Consider the following 17,513-nt stretch of genomic DNA (forward strand, 5'->3'; position numbering starts at 1 on the left):
CAATTAAAATCTACATAATATAGGGTGGGCCGTTAAGCCAGTTCACTTAAACTTTAGCATTCTTCTGCAAAAACAATACCGTAGTTTATGAAACTAATTAAAACTGTTGTAAATTTATCAGATAGGTAAAGGTTAGCAATAAGCAGTTTGCCACTTTAACCAATAAAACATGGGAAATCAAAAGCATCTAATCTTTGTTTGCTTCTCATTACAAGTGTAGCCATAATTTGAACTGTTTTGTTCCCATGGATCGTAAACTTTATAATCGGACATGTATTTCTTCTTCAGAATAATTGTCAGACAAATAGTGATTCTGTGTTAAATATCGTGAGATATTAAAAATCCCCCACTATTATTCCTTCAACAAGACAACCTATTCATAAAACTAGCCTTAACAATTGCAGAACCAGATGATAAGTTGTCACTGTTACCGAAATTACTTACTTACTTATTTATGGCTTTTAAGGAACCCGGAGGTTCATTGCCGCCCTCACATAAGCCAGCCATCGGTCCCTATCTGAGTAAGATAAATCCAGTCTCTATCATCATATCCCACCTCCCTCAAATCCATTTTAATATTATCCTCCCATCTACGTCTCGGCATCCCCAAAGGTCTTATTCCCTCCGGCCTCCCAACTAACACTCTATATGCATTTCTGGATTCGCCCATACGTGCTACATGTCATGCCCATCTCAATCGTCTGGATTTAATGTTCCTAATTATGTCAGATTAAGAATACAATGTGTGCAGTTCTGCGTTGTGTAACTTTCTCCATTCTCCTATAACTTAATCCCTTTTAGCCCCAAATATTTTCCTAAGAACCTTATTCTCAAACACCCTTAATCTCTGTTCCTCTCTCAATGTGAGAGTCCAAGTTTTACAACCATACTGAACAACCGGCAGTATAATTGTTTTATAAATTTAATAAATGTTCTTACGATTTAGATTGGTTATGGGTTTAGAAGTAAATCTCGAAAAGACAAAGTTTATGATTATGTCTCGTGACCAGAACACAGTACGAAATAGGAATATAAAAATTGGAAATGTAATTATCGTTTGAAAAGATGGACAAATTTAAATATCTTGGAGCAACAATAAAAAATGCACATGACACTCGGGTGGAAATTAAACGCAGAATAAATATGGGAAATGCCTGTTATTATTCGATTGAGAAGCTTTTGTCATCCACTCTGCTCTCAAAAAAAATCTAAAAATTAGACCGGTTGTTCTGTATGGTTGTGAAACTTGGACTCTCGCTTTGAGAGAGGAACAGAGGTTAAGATTATTTGAGAATAAGTTGCTTAGGAAAATATTTGGGACTAAGAGGGATGAAGTTACAGGAGAATGGAGAAAGTTACACAACGCAAAACTGCACGCATTGTGTTCTTCACCTGACACAATTAAGAACATTAAGTCCAGACGTTTGAGATGGGCAGGGCATGTAGCACGTATGGGCGAATCTAGGAACTCATATAGAGTGTTATTTGGGAGGTCGAAGGAAAAAAAAAACCTTTGGGGAGGCCGAGACGTCGACGGGAGGATAATATTAAAATGGATTGTACCATGAGCACGTTTGCTGTAGTTGTAGATGGATTTGGTGATGTGTTCTGCTAGGTGGAAGTATTGTGTGGTTTAATTATGGCTGTGGTGTGTTCCTGGTGTCGTGTTTGAAATGATCTCCCAGTTTTTCCGATGTAGTTGATACACCGATTGGAAGTTTATTTGAAACTTCTGTTAGGTTGTATTCGTTTCTCTTGTCTGTATGTTTAGATGTTTTGTAGTGTGTTTTGTGTTGTGTATATAATGCTGTACTTTAATTTTCTGCAATCTCATATGCGTTGTTATTTCCGTATGCTAGTGCGATGTATTTGTGTATAGTGCTTCTTTGTTTTTTGTGATTGTGTTTTTCTTTTTTTTTTCAGATAGATAGGTAATTTAATGTCGTTTAGCAAATATACACCCCATAGACAACTTTAAAATACAAATATATAATACATGGCCTAAAATAATATGGATTGAAATAAAATTAAAAATAAATATACAATTACCAGACGATTACAAAGACAGATTAAAAGTGTTAAAAGAAATGGTATAAAATCAGGTTAAAATGTACAAATTTGTCATTTTCATGAGGTTAAACAATAGGATCTAAAACGTAATATTGCTAAATTCCTTGGCACTATAGAGTGAATTTGCCATCAATGCCTTTCTCACTATCCTTCTGAAAGTAAAATATGACTTATTTCTTATATTCATGGATAAAGAGTTATAATATGATACGGAAATAAAACTATGGCTAATGTTATCTATTATGTTGGGGTTGTATCCGTCATTTTGTGGTATATGTCTGATTGTGTGTAGTTCATTATAATCCTGTTGGTTCAGTGGTCTATATTAAAACGATTCTTTACATTTCATTTCCAATTACCATTTATTGTTGTACATTATTGCTGTAATAGCATGTTTATTATTTATACTTCAAATAGGATGAAATAACCCATTTGGTTTAAATAGAAATATTGATAAAAATCCATTTCATCCACACTTTGCAATTAAAGACACTGTACGATTTGTTTTCACAATTATATTAGTAACAATGTATCATTAAAAGAATCTTATGTTCATTAATCTATGTATAGTAAAACTGTTCATTTCAACTGTAACTGTAGGCTTTCTGTTGTATAGGGATATCATTTTATTTTTACTTCAATTTTTATTGTACCTGAGTTTTTGAATGTACTTCACTCCCACCCCTTCTACTAGTAAACTTCCAACCGTTCACAATACAGGGCCGAGGGCGCGTAAGCAGTACTGAGTGAGTACAGTACGTTCCAGAAATATGTTCGCGTTTTCCAGTGACGAAAGAGCTTTCAATATTGAATCATATTTTCGCACAGGTACTGTCGTCCGTTTGCATACATCGCATCCCGGTTTGCCCCACCTGCTTCTGTTCGCTCCTCTGTAAAGTCTAGTAGCTGGGCTGTCTTAGCTCTTTTCTGAAAACATTAATTTCTGTTAGGAATTGGACGTCTACGTAATATTACACAAGTATTTAAAGTAACTTAAATAAAAGGGTCTCGTTAAGTAATTAACTGTCACGTGATTCCCTCCTCCCTTTCTACGACCCTGCGACAAAACCACTTGAACGGACAGTAGATAGCATTTCTGAGTAATTTTATCTTTTCGGATCGGGCAGAAGTGAAGATTGAATTTACAGTACGTAAGGTACTCTTTTATAGAGTAGGTATAGAATTATTTCAACTTGAGTTACTCGTACAAAGGACGAAACTGGTAATTGGAATTAGGTACAATAGTCTATAGTGTGATAATATGCACAAAAGAACTGAAGCCTGTATCGAAATGAACGGCCACCATTTTCAAAAATGTGTTTAAATATCCATATTATGATTATTTTTAAATTTAACTTCGTTCTCTATATTGTACGCTAATGTGCTGTAGACAGTATAATATACACTGCATAATGAATACGTTCGCATGGACAGCTCAATTCGTGAGTAAAAACACTAAGTGTTAATACTGTACTGTATTTTGATTAAACAAAAATCGTAATGAAAATGATCAAACTCAAAATTGCGATATTTCCTAGTTTACGTAAATGGATGAACTACTTTTCTTCCCTCCTATACGTACTCCAGTCATGGAAGGGGTAGCAAACGGTGTTTCCTGTTTCAATCGTTAATAGAAAGGTATAGCCAGATTGATATTAAAAATGTTAGTAAAAATAAAATTATGTCCCTGTATATATCTCTTCTGCTCTCATCAGAACCTGTATTGTCAAAAGATTTAGTCGCGTTTTGTTTATAAATCTATCCCTAGGTTACTTACGATTATTTTTACACCGCTATAAATTAATTGATTCTATCATCACCATCCAGAGTGAATAAATTTTAAGTTATAATGTGATTTATTGAATATTTAAATTAAAATTACTAACCTTTTCTTCTTGTTATAAATCAAATCGATATATTTCAACTTTGTTTCATACTCCACGTGGAGCAGCTGTGAGAACGTCAATTACAAAAAACGAACAGAGTCACAATTTTGTTAAGGGTGACGTCATCATCTAATTCAGTATAATACTGCAAAACTATTGCTGTTTCTAATGAAAAAGTAAGAAAGGATGACTGTATCTGTAGTGATAATTGAAGGGTTTAGAGCCATAGTGGGCCAAGCGCCATTTATTAAAAAAGAAGAAAGCAATGATTAAAGTTAAGTGAATACCATAGTTTAATGAACTTTGACGTATTATTTAGCTTTAATATGCATACTTTATATTACTTGCTTTATGTTTCATTGAATTATGGTAATCACATAATTTTAACCCTTGTTTTATCCGTTTTTAACATATGGCGCTTGATTCCACTATGGTTTTAAACCCTTCAATTCTTCTTTACCAGTTTTGATAAGAAACATAAATTTTGCAGTAATGTACTAAATTAAATGATGTCGTCACCCTTATGAGAATTGTGACTGTTCGTTTTTTCTTTGTATCCTTCATATGTTACCTCATCTGAGAAGGCCCAATCAATAAACAAACGCTTATCTCTTAAAACGAAAGAGTCTTCATTGACACCGGCTGGGTATTAATTAAACGCGAAAGCTACACCATGAATTTCAGAACACATCCTCTTCGACACAACACTACCAATCATAAACACACCCCCACGTCTATCTACACCAGGCATGTCAAAAATCAGACACTGAAAGTGCAGTGTATGTGCGCGGAACGCCGGTTTGTGCAGATTGCGTCATTCACGTGTTGCTCTTACCAGTTCTTAGCGGGAGGGATGTACAAGAATCTATTCTGCGCTTCTAGTGTTCAATTAAATGACATTTGGACATTATAAACATACTTAGCAGAAGGAAAAAACACAATTATTGTCAGTGTCTATATTTGACAATAATTGTAACACAAGAAACAATAGACTTACTCAGTTACAATTCACAATGCAGTCGTTTGTAAAGAATCATTTATTTACATGATTTGTATACAGTATTTGAAGAAAATATAAATATTGCAGTAATTTCGAAACAAAAAACGAACACAATATTTCATTTTACGTAGTAGGTACTGATTATTTCAAAGTAATATTTTTTCATTGTTCCTCAAGCATTATTGGGACCATTGGTGCACAAATGCTATGAAAGAAAATATTTTACTCCCAATTACATGTAATAGGACATTGTGAGGCTTTTACACTGGAATCATTTCCTTGGTGTATACTAATATAAATGCACATTATTATTAATAAATTGGGTAAATTAAGCTTGAATTTAAATTTATATATATAGTTTATTTGGAAAACGTTGAGAACAAGTATTAGCAACTTGGGAGCGTTACTGAATTGAGTTAAAAGAGTACTTCACAAGCTGTGAAGCGAGGACATTTTCTTTATGTCAGGTTTAAAGATTTATTAACATAAGTATATTAAGATAATATAGTAACGTGAGGTGGAAAATTCTCCATTGTGTATTATTTTTCCAGAAAATTTTTCCGTCTTACAAATAGTTGCTTTCTTCCTTCCCTTATAACCTCAAGAGCCTCACATGTATTACTCACTATATTCTCATCACTTACCAGCTTATCAAATAAAAGTTGTAAGTCGTCTAACCATTGATGGCTGTGTTAGTACAGACTCCAAAACAACATCATTGTCATGTTTGTCTTACCGTGAGAGTACTAATTAAGAAATAAGAGCAGGAGAATATCATATCTTGAGAACTTTACTAATCTGATTTAAATTCTCATATCACTATTAGGTCCACATGATATGATGAAAGCCTTTCATTTTAAAATAATTACTGTTGGCTGAGGAAAACATCATAACAGTTATGTTATATGATTCGTGATTTCTCTTCCTCGTCATATCTGTGGACTCCTCACTTTATTTTCCATAACGCATTCACAATCACAGCTCAATGGGCACCCGTACTGATCTGTGTTACTGAAACGAAAGCTGATCTGCTACTATAGGTACTGTACAGCCCTGTCGCGTTCCCCTCCAAGCCGATTCACTCTCTCCAGGTAGGGGAATAGGAACTGCACGTTGCACGGAGACTAGTGCACAATGTGCAGGGTTTTGACATGCCTGATCTACATACTCCCCAGCAACAAACCACCAAGAATAAACTAGAAAAAGAACAAGATCTCACTAGCAATCTGAAGATGGCGTACATCCTCGCGGAAACTAATCCTTAAGGTAAAACACCACAAAGTTTTAAGTATCAAAACGGAGAAGTTATAAAGTTATTTTGTACAAATATGAAGTCTATTCATTCGAAATGTAATATGAGATTAAATAAAGAGGGTTTATTGCTTGGAGACTTACGTAAACATGTTTAATTGTTAAAGTCTAAATCTCGAACACCGAAATATGTTTCGAGGTGTGTGAACAAGCGACTTTTGAGCGTTTGCATGCCGTGTTGTTTATGTGGTTACATCTCGTGTCCACCAGTCAATTTGTCACACAGTATCCATATGTTCCTATCACTAGTAAACCTGTTAGAGTGACGGGCTCTATGTTACCTTTGTACCACGAGATGCTCTACCTGTCGTACTCTGACATGAGAGGTCAACCAATGACGTCACGAAACGCGTCATTGTTTATTATTCAGCTGGTATTGGCCTACTTCATTTTGTATGTATTTGGAATCACAAACCTGATGAAAGCGAATTAATTGTTTTCTGATGGAAGTGGGTGAAATACTCTAATTTTTTTGTTCGTTTGGTAATTTCATGTATTGAAATGTCACTGGGAATTGCAACGGAATTACGAAGCGAGGGGAAGGTTTTTACTTTTTCACAATGCGAAGTGTAAAATACAATTGTGGTGCGGAAAAATGTGAGTTCGAAGTTCATTTTTTATGAAAATACACATTTTCAATATCCACTGTAACGAGAATGTGACTTTTGGCATGTAGTCTTTCTGTCCGTGCGTCTGTATTATCATCGTCATCGTCGTCGTCGTCGTCGTCATCATCAATTTCCTAAGTGGAACATAAGATCACAGCAAATACAGGGTGTAAACTATATAAAGTGTCAAAAATACTCGTAGTAGAGCATAAGTAACTAAAAGAAAAAGTCTAATTATGATTCATTTTTAAACGTCAAGTTTTGTCCAGGAAAAAAATGTGTTTTGTGAGTATAATGTTTTTCAAAATGAGAATACTGATACGTATGATGAAGTAATAATAATAATAATAATAATAATAATAATAATAATAATAATAATTTATTTTAGCTGGCAGAGTTAAGGCCGTAAGGCCTTCTCTTCCACTCAACCAGCAAAATGTGTATATACATATGCATGAACTTACAAAGAATCCAACAATTTGATTTAGATGAGAGTTACATGTATACAAAAGTTACTTACAAATTAAACAACAAAATACTATGAACTATTAATTAAACACTGAAATAAACTGTGTAGCAGAATTAAACTAAAATACATAGAATGTTAATATATTTCAAATAATATTAGATAATAGAAAGAGATTATTACGAGACAATTAAAATACAGCACAATCAGGATGATGTCTAAAGAAAAAAGTAACAATGTAGTCAGTGATAGTTTAAATCAGTATGATTGGAGTGAAATGCTAATAAGGTTATCTTTTAAGCTGTTCTTAAAGGTGTTTATTGTCTTGCAGCGCCTAATACTTTGTGACAAGGAATTCCATTGACGCGAGGTGGATATTGTAAAAGATGATGAATAACAAGATGTTCTATGAAGAGGTATACTTAGCGTGCCACAGATAAGTGATCTGGTATTTACGTCGTGGTTAGAGTATAGATAAGAGAAACGAGACGAAAGGTAATTTGGTGTTGAAGTGTGCAGAATTCGAAAGAGTAAAGACAAAGAGTGTAAAGTTCTACGTTCTTTAAGTCGGAGCCACGAGAGACTTGCGAAGGACGGTGATATGTGATCATACCGTCGGATGTTGCACACGTATCTGACGCACATATTCTGAGCTCGCTGTAACTTAACTGACAATTCAGAACTTAGGTCACTTAACAAAACGTCACAATAATCGAAGTGCGGCGTTACTAGGGTTTGCACTAGGGTAAGTTTTAGTTGCTGGGGCAAGAAGTTTCTCAAGCGACTCAAACAGTGAATGGAGGAACAGATTTTTTTTATCGTTTCTTTAACTTGAAAATTCCAACTTAGATTATTATCAAAAAAGAAGCCAAGATTTTTTACGACAGATGAATAAGGGATTAGCGTGTTGTTAAGGGTAACAACTGAAAGATTACTGTTATTAAGGGAGTTAACTAAACGCTTATGTCCAATAATTATGGCTTGAGTCTTACTTGGATTAAGTGCTAGTCCGAAATTGGCCGCCCAAGTGGAGACAGTGGCTAGGTCACAATTTAACTTGTCAATCGATTCATTGATCGTATTGGGTCTGGAATGTATGTAAAGTTGTAGGTCGTCGGCATAGAGGTGATATCGGCAATACTGTAAGTTCTTTGATACGTCATTAATGTAGATAGAGAAAAGTAGTGGTCCTAATACGGAGCCCTGCGGCACTCCCGCCTTTGTGCATCTCCATTGGGAAAATTGATTATCAAGTGAAACACACTGTTGGCGGTCACGTAGGTAGGAGTCCATCCAGCTCAAGGTATTGTCTGACAGGTGCAAAGCCTTCATCTTTGCAAGAAGCAAGTCGATATCAACAGAACCAAAGGCATTGCTGAAATCGAGAAGAGTTAGTGCCGTTACTTCACCCCTATCCATAGCTTCACGGATGTCCTCAGTCACTTTAAGTAGGGCTGTAGAAGTGCTGTGTCCATGTCTAAAACCCGATTGATAATCATCAAGGAGTTTGTGTTCGTCGAGATAGTTCATAAGTTGTCCATGTACAATATGTTCTAATGCTTTTGAAAGAGTGGGAAGAATTGATATCGGTCTGTATTGGTTTACTGTAGAAGGTGTGTTAGATTTAGGTAGAGGTTTCACTAATGCCATTTTCCAGAGTAGTCGTTCATATCAGGAATCCGCCCCTGAGCACGAGTTCTACTCTTTCAGGGGCGAGCTAAAGTTTTTCTGTATATATTATATTTTATGTTACAATTATTAGCAAAATAATAAATAAGTAATAAATAAATAAAATAAAAATTACTCTGTTGTCTTTGTTGTGTATTGGTAAGTACTGACCGCAAGTTCAGTTGAAATATAAACAATAAATATTAGACTACTATCAATTTTAAAAACATGGCATTTTACAAATTAAAAGTAAAACTATAAGATATAATTACATTTTTCAAGATATTTTGTTTATTAGACCGATACGTACTGACTATACAGGATGGAAGTGAAATAACCCTACAAATTGAAAGGGACGATAGGGTACACTTAACTGAATAGAAAACCTATATCACGTTTTGTGATTAAGTGCACGGTTAATTAGAAAATTAAGTTGAAAGATTCAGAAGTCTGGCAACATCGCCGCTTACATACTCCTCTATCTTTTATTTTTAGTAGGTTTTTTACGACGCTTTATCAACATCTTAGGTTATTTAGCGTCTGAATGAGATGAAGGTGATAATGCCGGTGAAATGAGTCCGGGGTCCAGCACCGAAAGTTGGTCATAGAGGGCTGAGGGAAAACTCCGGCAAAAACCTCAACCAGGTAATTTGCTTCGACCGGGAATCGAACCTTGACACCTGATTTCGCGGCCAGACGCATGAAAAATAATATATATATATATATAATATATAATATATATATGTATATGTTTGTCTCATAAGTAAGTGAAGGCTCGTAGTGTGTCTTTTTAAAACTTTTTTTTTAATTATAACTTCAGTCTTTTTAGCATTCACCTTCTATATTGTTTAACATTTGACTCTACTTATTAAAATATGTTTAAGAAGAAAACTTGATGATCCAACTCATCTCATATATAAAGAATTTAATGTTGTAAATATCAAGCAAATTCATATGTATACTATTTTGAATCACTACCATAAATATCAAGCTAAATTCATATCATCCGATCACGGCCACAGCACAAGAAGATACAATATTTCGCTCCTCCTCATTGAACCAAAATATAAGACTGACGCAGGTCTAAGGCACAGTTCTAATTACGGTCCAAGATTATAATAATGATTTTATAAAGAGGAATCCAAAAACTAACATTATTAAACAATACATTATTCAAAAAACAAGTGCTTGAACTGTTTTGAAATTTATAACCACGTAAATTCTTATTCTTCATTTATTTTTTCTGTCACTTTAACAATGTTGTATACTTATCTTAGTACGTTTATGTATACTGTAGGCTATGGCACCGTTGGTTTGCTTTTGTTTTTATTGTTATTCTTTTAAAACTTTATGTGTAATTATATTTAACAGTTTAATCACAGTTGTGATATTATTATTATTATTATTATTATTATTATTATTATTATTATTATTATTATTATTATTATTATTTTCTCCTAACCAGTTTTCATTCTTGGTCACACCCGACCTCAAATATCTTGCTTTTCCAGGTGTGACCCAATTACATTGTATTTATATAATAATTTGTACTATGTAGGCTATTTGACTATGAGATTGGTAATCAATTTCGAATTTTGAAGAATATTCATATACGAGTATTACAATAGTATTGTAAAATATTTGTTATTGTATGTAATTTTTGCTTGCAATAAAATCTTTGTAATCTAAAAAATAAATAAATAAATAATAAATAAATAAATAAATAAAATGCCTTTCAAATGAGGTTAACATATTAGAAATTGCATGTATCTCTTGATGTGGCGAAGCCTACGAAAACGCTAATACAAACTGTAAAACATGTAATATGAGAGATCCACTCTGATATTGTATAAGTCAATGACGTAAATATAATAAAACATTTCTTTGATATTAATTCTCTTAGATTGCTAAGAGGGTGATGGGTGAAATTTTTGTAATTGTCAATCAAAAATCCCATTTCCGTTTTTCTTGTGAAAATGAATCAGTAATCTCTTATTTATATGTTGAGCAAGTTTTAATGCTCTACGGCGCTGGAAAGCATAAAAATTACGCAATATCTAAATGGCTGCACTCTTGAATTTCAATTCAATCGAAATTTTAAAAGCTGTTTTCTCGCACTTTTTTCCAGCACATTTCGTCAGGTTCGAAGTGAAATGGCTCTTACAATTTTGAAGCTAGGAACATTATATTTTTACTGTACGTTCTATGCACTGTGGTTAACAAAATAGCGCACGGGTTATGAGATTAAATGAGTACTTATTGAAATAAAAAATCAAATATTTATAGTATCAATGGAAATTTTCTATTTTTAGATGTGCAGTGATTACAAAACTTTTTCCCCCTTTTGTAATAAATATAAAAAAAACTGATGCCTGTTGTTTTCTAAATATCCTACTGGTCTTGCAAAAAAAAAATTCAATCATCTTACTCAGAAATTGAGCGACATATTTCATTTTGAAATATAAAAAATTTTCAGAATATTTTTGTTAATAGCTCAGAACCTAATCAACACACAGAAATAAAACTTCAACACATCATTATCTATCACACCGTGATTGTGAGTACAAGAACGTACCTTAAAAAATGTTGAAAATAAAAATTTTCACCCATCACCCCCATTAAGGTATCAGCACTATCTGTTCCTCAGGCTTAATACATTCTTCCCCTTTTGCTTTCAAAATATACTAACAGTATCATTTCTGTTATCATTTATTCACGCTTTGTATTTGTATATTCTTTATACTAGCCGTACTCGTGCGCTCCGCTGCACCTGTTAGAAATAAATATAAACTAATTACATAATTAAAATAGGACGTTTGATCCAGGGAACATTCGTGTTTGATAGAAGGATAAATCGTTTAATATGTTACTTAATTTAAATTGTATCCAAATAATTAAAATGCGGTTGTTTTGGTCCAGAGAGCAATCATTTGTGCAATGACAATTCCTTTCACAAGTTTCTTAATTGTTATTACATGTAACCATAGTTTAATGAAGATTGACATCATTTAATTTTAATGTGTATACTTTATATTACTTGCTATATGTTTCAGAAGTTGCTGTAATAACATTGTAGAATTATGTCCATTTAGAGAAACTACACTTTTCAATGATGAAATAATAATTAAACAATTAATTAGCTTCCGATATTACTTCATACAAACAAAGAAACATTCTCTTAGGCTATGTTTAATAGCTTTCGATTGTTGTTGTCGAAGGCCCCTTATAGTATATGTTTTTATTTCAGTACAGCGTCTTAGATGGCGTTGTTATTGTAATTTTAAAACTCATTTATCTCATTAAATATCAGTCCTATCAAAATTTTGTATAGAATAAAACTTATCGGAAATTAGTTTTAAAGAAACTTTTGTTATGTAATATTTTTCATGATAATCAATAATAAGCGAGATATTTCGATTTATTTAATTCAGACCCCCTTATAACTCCACCCTTTTTAATAACGTATTTTGAATGCCGTATAGCCTGAAATCTAAGTTACAACGAACTTAATTTATATTTCAATTTTCATATAAATCGGTTCAGCCATTATCGCGTGAAAAGGTAACAAACATCCAGACAGACAGACAGACAGACAGACATACAAACAAAATTTTCAAAAAAAGCGATTTTCGGTTTCCGGATGGTTAATTATACATGTTAACACCAATTATTTTTGGAAAATCAAAAATTACCAGAAAAATTTTGGCTACAGATTTATTATTGGTATAGATTTGAATCACCACGGCATGGCGCATCCTCAGGTTGCGGATAGAGGAGACGGCCTCCAGATATGGAGGGTAGCTGCGAATATATTGAATAAGCAGTCGTGGACAGCCGATAAGGGGTGGTCCTCCAGCTTGGGGGTTGGGCGAAGGGCTAACAACCCATCACCGTAAAAAACAGCTTGTTACGTATCCCTATAATAAGCCTCGGAATAGGACTGATTCTCTGGCACGACCACAGCAAAGGAATAAGGTTTTGAGATTTGGCACTTGGAACGTAACTAGTCTTTATAGAACAGGAGGGGTAACATTAGTAGCAAAAGAACTAGCTAGATATAGAATAGACTTCGTAGGAGTACAAGAGGTTAGGTTAGATGGGAATGGCATATCACAAATAGGAGATTACTTGTTGTATTATGGGGAAGGAAACAATAATCACCAATTAGGAACAGGATTCTTTGTTCATAAAAGAATAAAATCAGCAGTAAAAAAGGTCGAATTTATCAGTGACAGGTTATCATATTTAGTACTTAAGGGTAGATGGTGCGACATCATAGTTATAAATGCTCACGCCCCTACAGAAGAGAAAGACGACCATATAAAGAATAGCTTCTATGAGGAATTGGAACATACTTTTGATCAGTTCCCTAGATATCACATGAAAATTTTATTGGGGGATTTCAATGCTAAAGTAGGACGGGAGGATATTTTTAGACCAACTATTGGAAAAGAGAGCCTACACGCAATTAGTAGTGACAATGGAGTTAGATTAGTCAACTTTGCCACATCGAAAAATTTAATTGTCAAAAGTACAACATTCCCCCATAAGGATATACATAAATATACTTGGACTTCTCCAGATGGATTGACACACAACCAAATAGATCACATCTTGATAGATAAACGGAGACATACTAGTATAGTAGATATTCGAACTTTCAGGGGTGCAGACTGTAATTCTGACCATTATTTGGGTATTCTTCACCTGACATAATTAGGAACATTAAATCCAGACGTTTGAGATGGGCAGGACATGTAGCACGTATTGGCGAATCCAGAAATGCATATAGAGTGTTAGTTGGGAGACCGGAGGGAAAAAGACCTTTAGGGAGGCCGAGACGTAGATGGGAGGATAATATTAAAATGGATTTGAGGGAGGTGGGGTATGATGATAGAGACTGGATTAATCTTGCACAGGATAGGGACCGCTGGCGGGCTTATGTGAGGGCGGCAATGGACCTTCGGGTTCCTTAAAAGCCATTTGTAAGTAAGTAAGTATAGATTTGAATTTTTATTGATTCTATAGGACTACAAATTTATTGGTTTCTGATGTATCTATTTATCTTTTTTTTCTTTGTGCATAGTTTTACAACATCCGAGTACTTCAGTTAACAGACTTTATGTCCTTCACCATCACTTCATGTATCTGACTCGTACATTTATAAGCATTAAACATCAAAGGAAACTGCATGACTCGTGTAACATTGCCTGCGAAGCCAGTATGCCCCCCCCCCATTAACCTACTTACATGGAACCAGTATTGCAATGAATTTAAGTGGAAAATGCGGTAGAGAGTGAGTTGCTTTGTTTTGTTTATAAGAGGTAATGTCAACTTTTATTGCTTTATACTGAAACATATTTCAATGTTAGTGGACAAAAGTAAATATTTCTCACTTCTGATAAAACGATACGTCTCTTAATTAATATAGATAACTAATGCATTTGTTGAGGTTGGACATCATAAACAAGAAGGAAAAAAAGTTGCAGTGCTAGCCGATAGTTTCCACGAAACACTCTTTCACATTTCTGAAAGTATTTGTTTATTTTGCTTATCTATACAGAAAATTACATACAGTTTTTCTGCGCATTCAATTTTATGCATTGCACATGTAGTCATATTTGTATTTTAAAGGAAGACAGAGCACTTTCATTTTATCAATTATTTCGTTTTGTGAAGTGAAAAATGAAAAGAAAACTTATTCGGATGATTGTATAGGTCAGCGTTTCTCAAACTGTGGTCGCGGACCACCTGTGGTCCTCGAGTTCTGTCCTTGTGGTTCTTCAAAAAAGGCAGAAGAAAAAATAAAATTCAAACGAATTGCGTATCACACTATAGCTGAAAATCTCAGACTTTGGAAATTACACATGGCAATCGCCTTTCACTTTTTCTTTCCGTACTAATATTTTATTAAATTTCTTACCCTACCCGTCTACCCACTTCCCACTCTACTCTCAACAACAAAAGAGGGATTTAAAGCACTACGAACGTGTCGTTTCTCGCCATCTTTTCCCTGTATATCTGGTGCTGAACCTGTAACCCAGCCACGGACCACCTGAATTCATAACAGAGGACCAAAGTACCGAACCTTTTCATGTACTGATGATTTTCTTAATAGTTTTGTCGACACCCAGTCTGCACATTGAAATGGGACGTAATATATATCGTACACCAAAAACAGAACGTGCCAAATTGCATTTTTACTTGTTGAAAATCGGGCATACACTCGTTTGAAAGCACTTCGTAACAAAGAACGCACCAAGGTTTTGGTTCACTCTCATTGCCACGCCAAGCAAATCCAAGTTCCAAATAACTCTTGTCATATTTACAGAAGTATTTTTTTCTTTGAATAGCTATTAGTAGGAATAAATATTTCTTTAATGGCACTATAATGAATATATTTCTTCACACACAGCTTCTGAACTATTGGCACTGTCTAAATGAAGCATATCATCATGTTCCTTTCTTTTCAAAGATCTGGATCAAAGCCGGTTTTACATTATTTATAATGGGCTACTTACTTACAAATGGCTTTTAAGGAACCCGAAGGTTCATTGCCGCCCTCACATAAGCCCGCCAGCGGTCCCTATCCTGAGCAAGATTAATCCAGTCTCTATCATCATACCCCACCTCCCTCAAATCCATTTTAATATTATCCTCCCATCTACGTCTCGGTCTCCCTAAAGGTCTTTTTCCCTCCGGTCTCCCAACTAACACTCTATATGCATTTCTGGATTCGCCCATACGTGCTACATGCCCTGCCCATCTCAAACGTCTGGATTTAATGTTCCTAATTATGTCAGATGAAGAATACAATGCGTGCAGTTCTGTGTTGTGTAACTTTCTCCATTCTCCTGTAACTTCATCCCGCTTAGCCCCAAATATTTTCCTAAGCACCTTATTCTCAAACACCCTGAACCTATGTTCCTCTCTCAGAGTGAGAGTCCAAGTTTCACAACCGTACAGAAGAACCGGTAATATAACTGTTTTATAAATTCGAACTTTCAGATTTTTGGACAGCAGACTGGATGATAAGAGCTTCTCAACCCAATAATAACACGCATTTCCCATATTTATTCTGCGTTTAATTTCCTCCCGAGTGTCATTTATATTTGTTACTGTTGCTCCAAGATATTTGAATTTTTCCACCTCTTCGAAGGATAAATCTCCAATTTTTATATTTCCATTTCGTACAATATTCTGGTCACGAGACATAATCATATACTTTGTCTTTTCGGGATTTACTTCCAAACCGATCGCTCTACTTGCTTCAAGTAAAATTTCCGTGTTTTCCCTAATAGTTTGTGTATTTTCTCCTAACATATTCACGTCATCCACATAGACAAGAAGCTGATGTAACCCGTTCAATTCCAAACCCTGCCTGTTATCCTGAACTTTCCTAATGGCATATTCTAGAGCGAAGTTAAAAAGTAAAGGTGATAGTGCATCTCTCAAGAAATATAATTACAAAAGTATTATAATTAATTAATTCTATTTTAAAATAGAAGTATACTGGTATTAAAATATTCTACAAAAATGATAAATATGCTTTCGAAGGGATCAAGAGTAAGGTGGTCCGCGGAACTGTTCTGACTTAAAAAGGTGGTTCCCATTTCAAAAAAGTTTGAGAAACGCTGGTATAGGTAATTCGTCATCTCGTGAAACAAAATACATTCAAGCGCCGTAGCTCATACAGCGTATTCCGAATCTCACCGGTCCGGTGGCATCAATGACGTCACGTTGCAGCGAAATAAGAAACAAAACTGCTGGAAGGATCGATGGCTGTCATGGCGACTGTACAAGTTTTGTCTGTGCTACGCTAGCAAAATTTTGCGAAATTTTCGTACTGCCATCTCGTTCAAAGAAAAGATAGCATAAACAATTTATTTCTTGAACCGGTAGTAATAACTGGTCCGGTGATATGTTCGCTCATAAGCCATTAACATATTGTTTTTACGTTGTGCTCATTACAAACAATAAAGCACAACACACCGCCATGACACAACAGTGCACGATGTCATTCGTCTGCTAATTCCCGCCCTATACAAGAAGCAATCAGATTCACTGATGGCGGCTGATGGAGACTACCACCACCTCTGCAAGTTGATGGCACCGGTGCGACACCGGTGGAGCATCAATGACGTCATCGGTGGAATTCGGAACACCGTGATGCCATCGGATTGCTCACCGGTGAGATTCGGAATACGCTCATACTGGGTGTTCAGTTCAAAGTGTGTCATGGCTCGCTGTATGCCGTCATGTGGCTAGCCGATGTGTCTAGAGAATTCAATCTTCCTACACTTCCGCAGAGGTATATAACCTATGAGGCAGAGAAGTTGCCTAGCAAGTACGGCGTTCATTCTGAAGAGTACGTACCGATACGCACGGTAACGCCGGTAGTGGCAGGAATGTGAACTGTTTGGAAATACGTACTGTCGGGATATGGGGAGAGGGTTAAGACGATTACTTACGTATTTGTTGACATTAACTTCGACGGTCAACAT

This window comes from Periplaneta americana, chromosome 16, assembly GCF_040183065.1.
Source record: "Periplaneta americana isolate PAMFEO1 chromosome 16, P.americana_PAMFEO1_priV1, whole genome shotgun sequence".
Lineage (NCBI taxonomy): Eukaryota > Metazoa > Arthropoda > Insecta > Blattodea > Blattidae > Periplaneta > Periplaneta americana.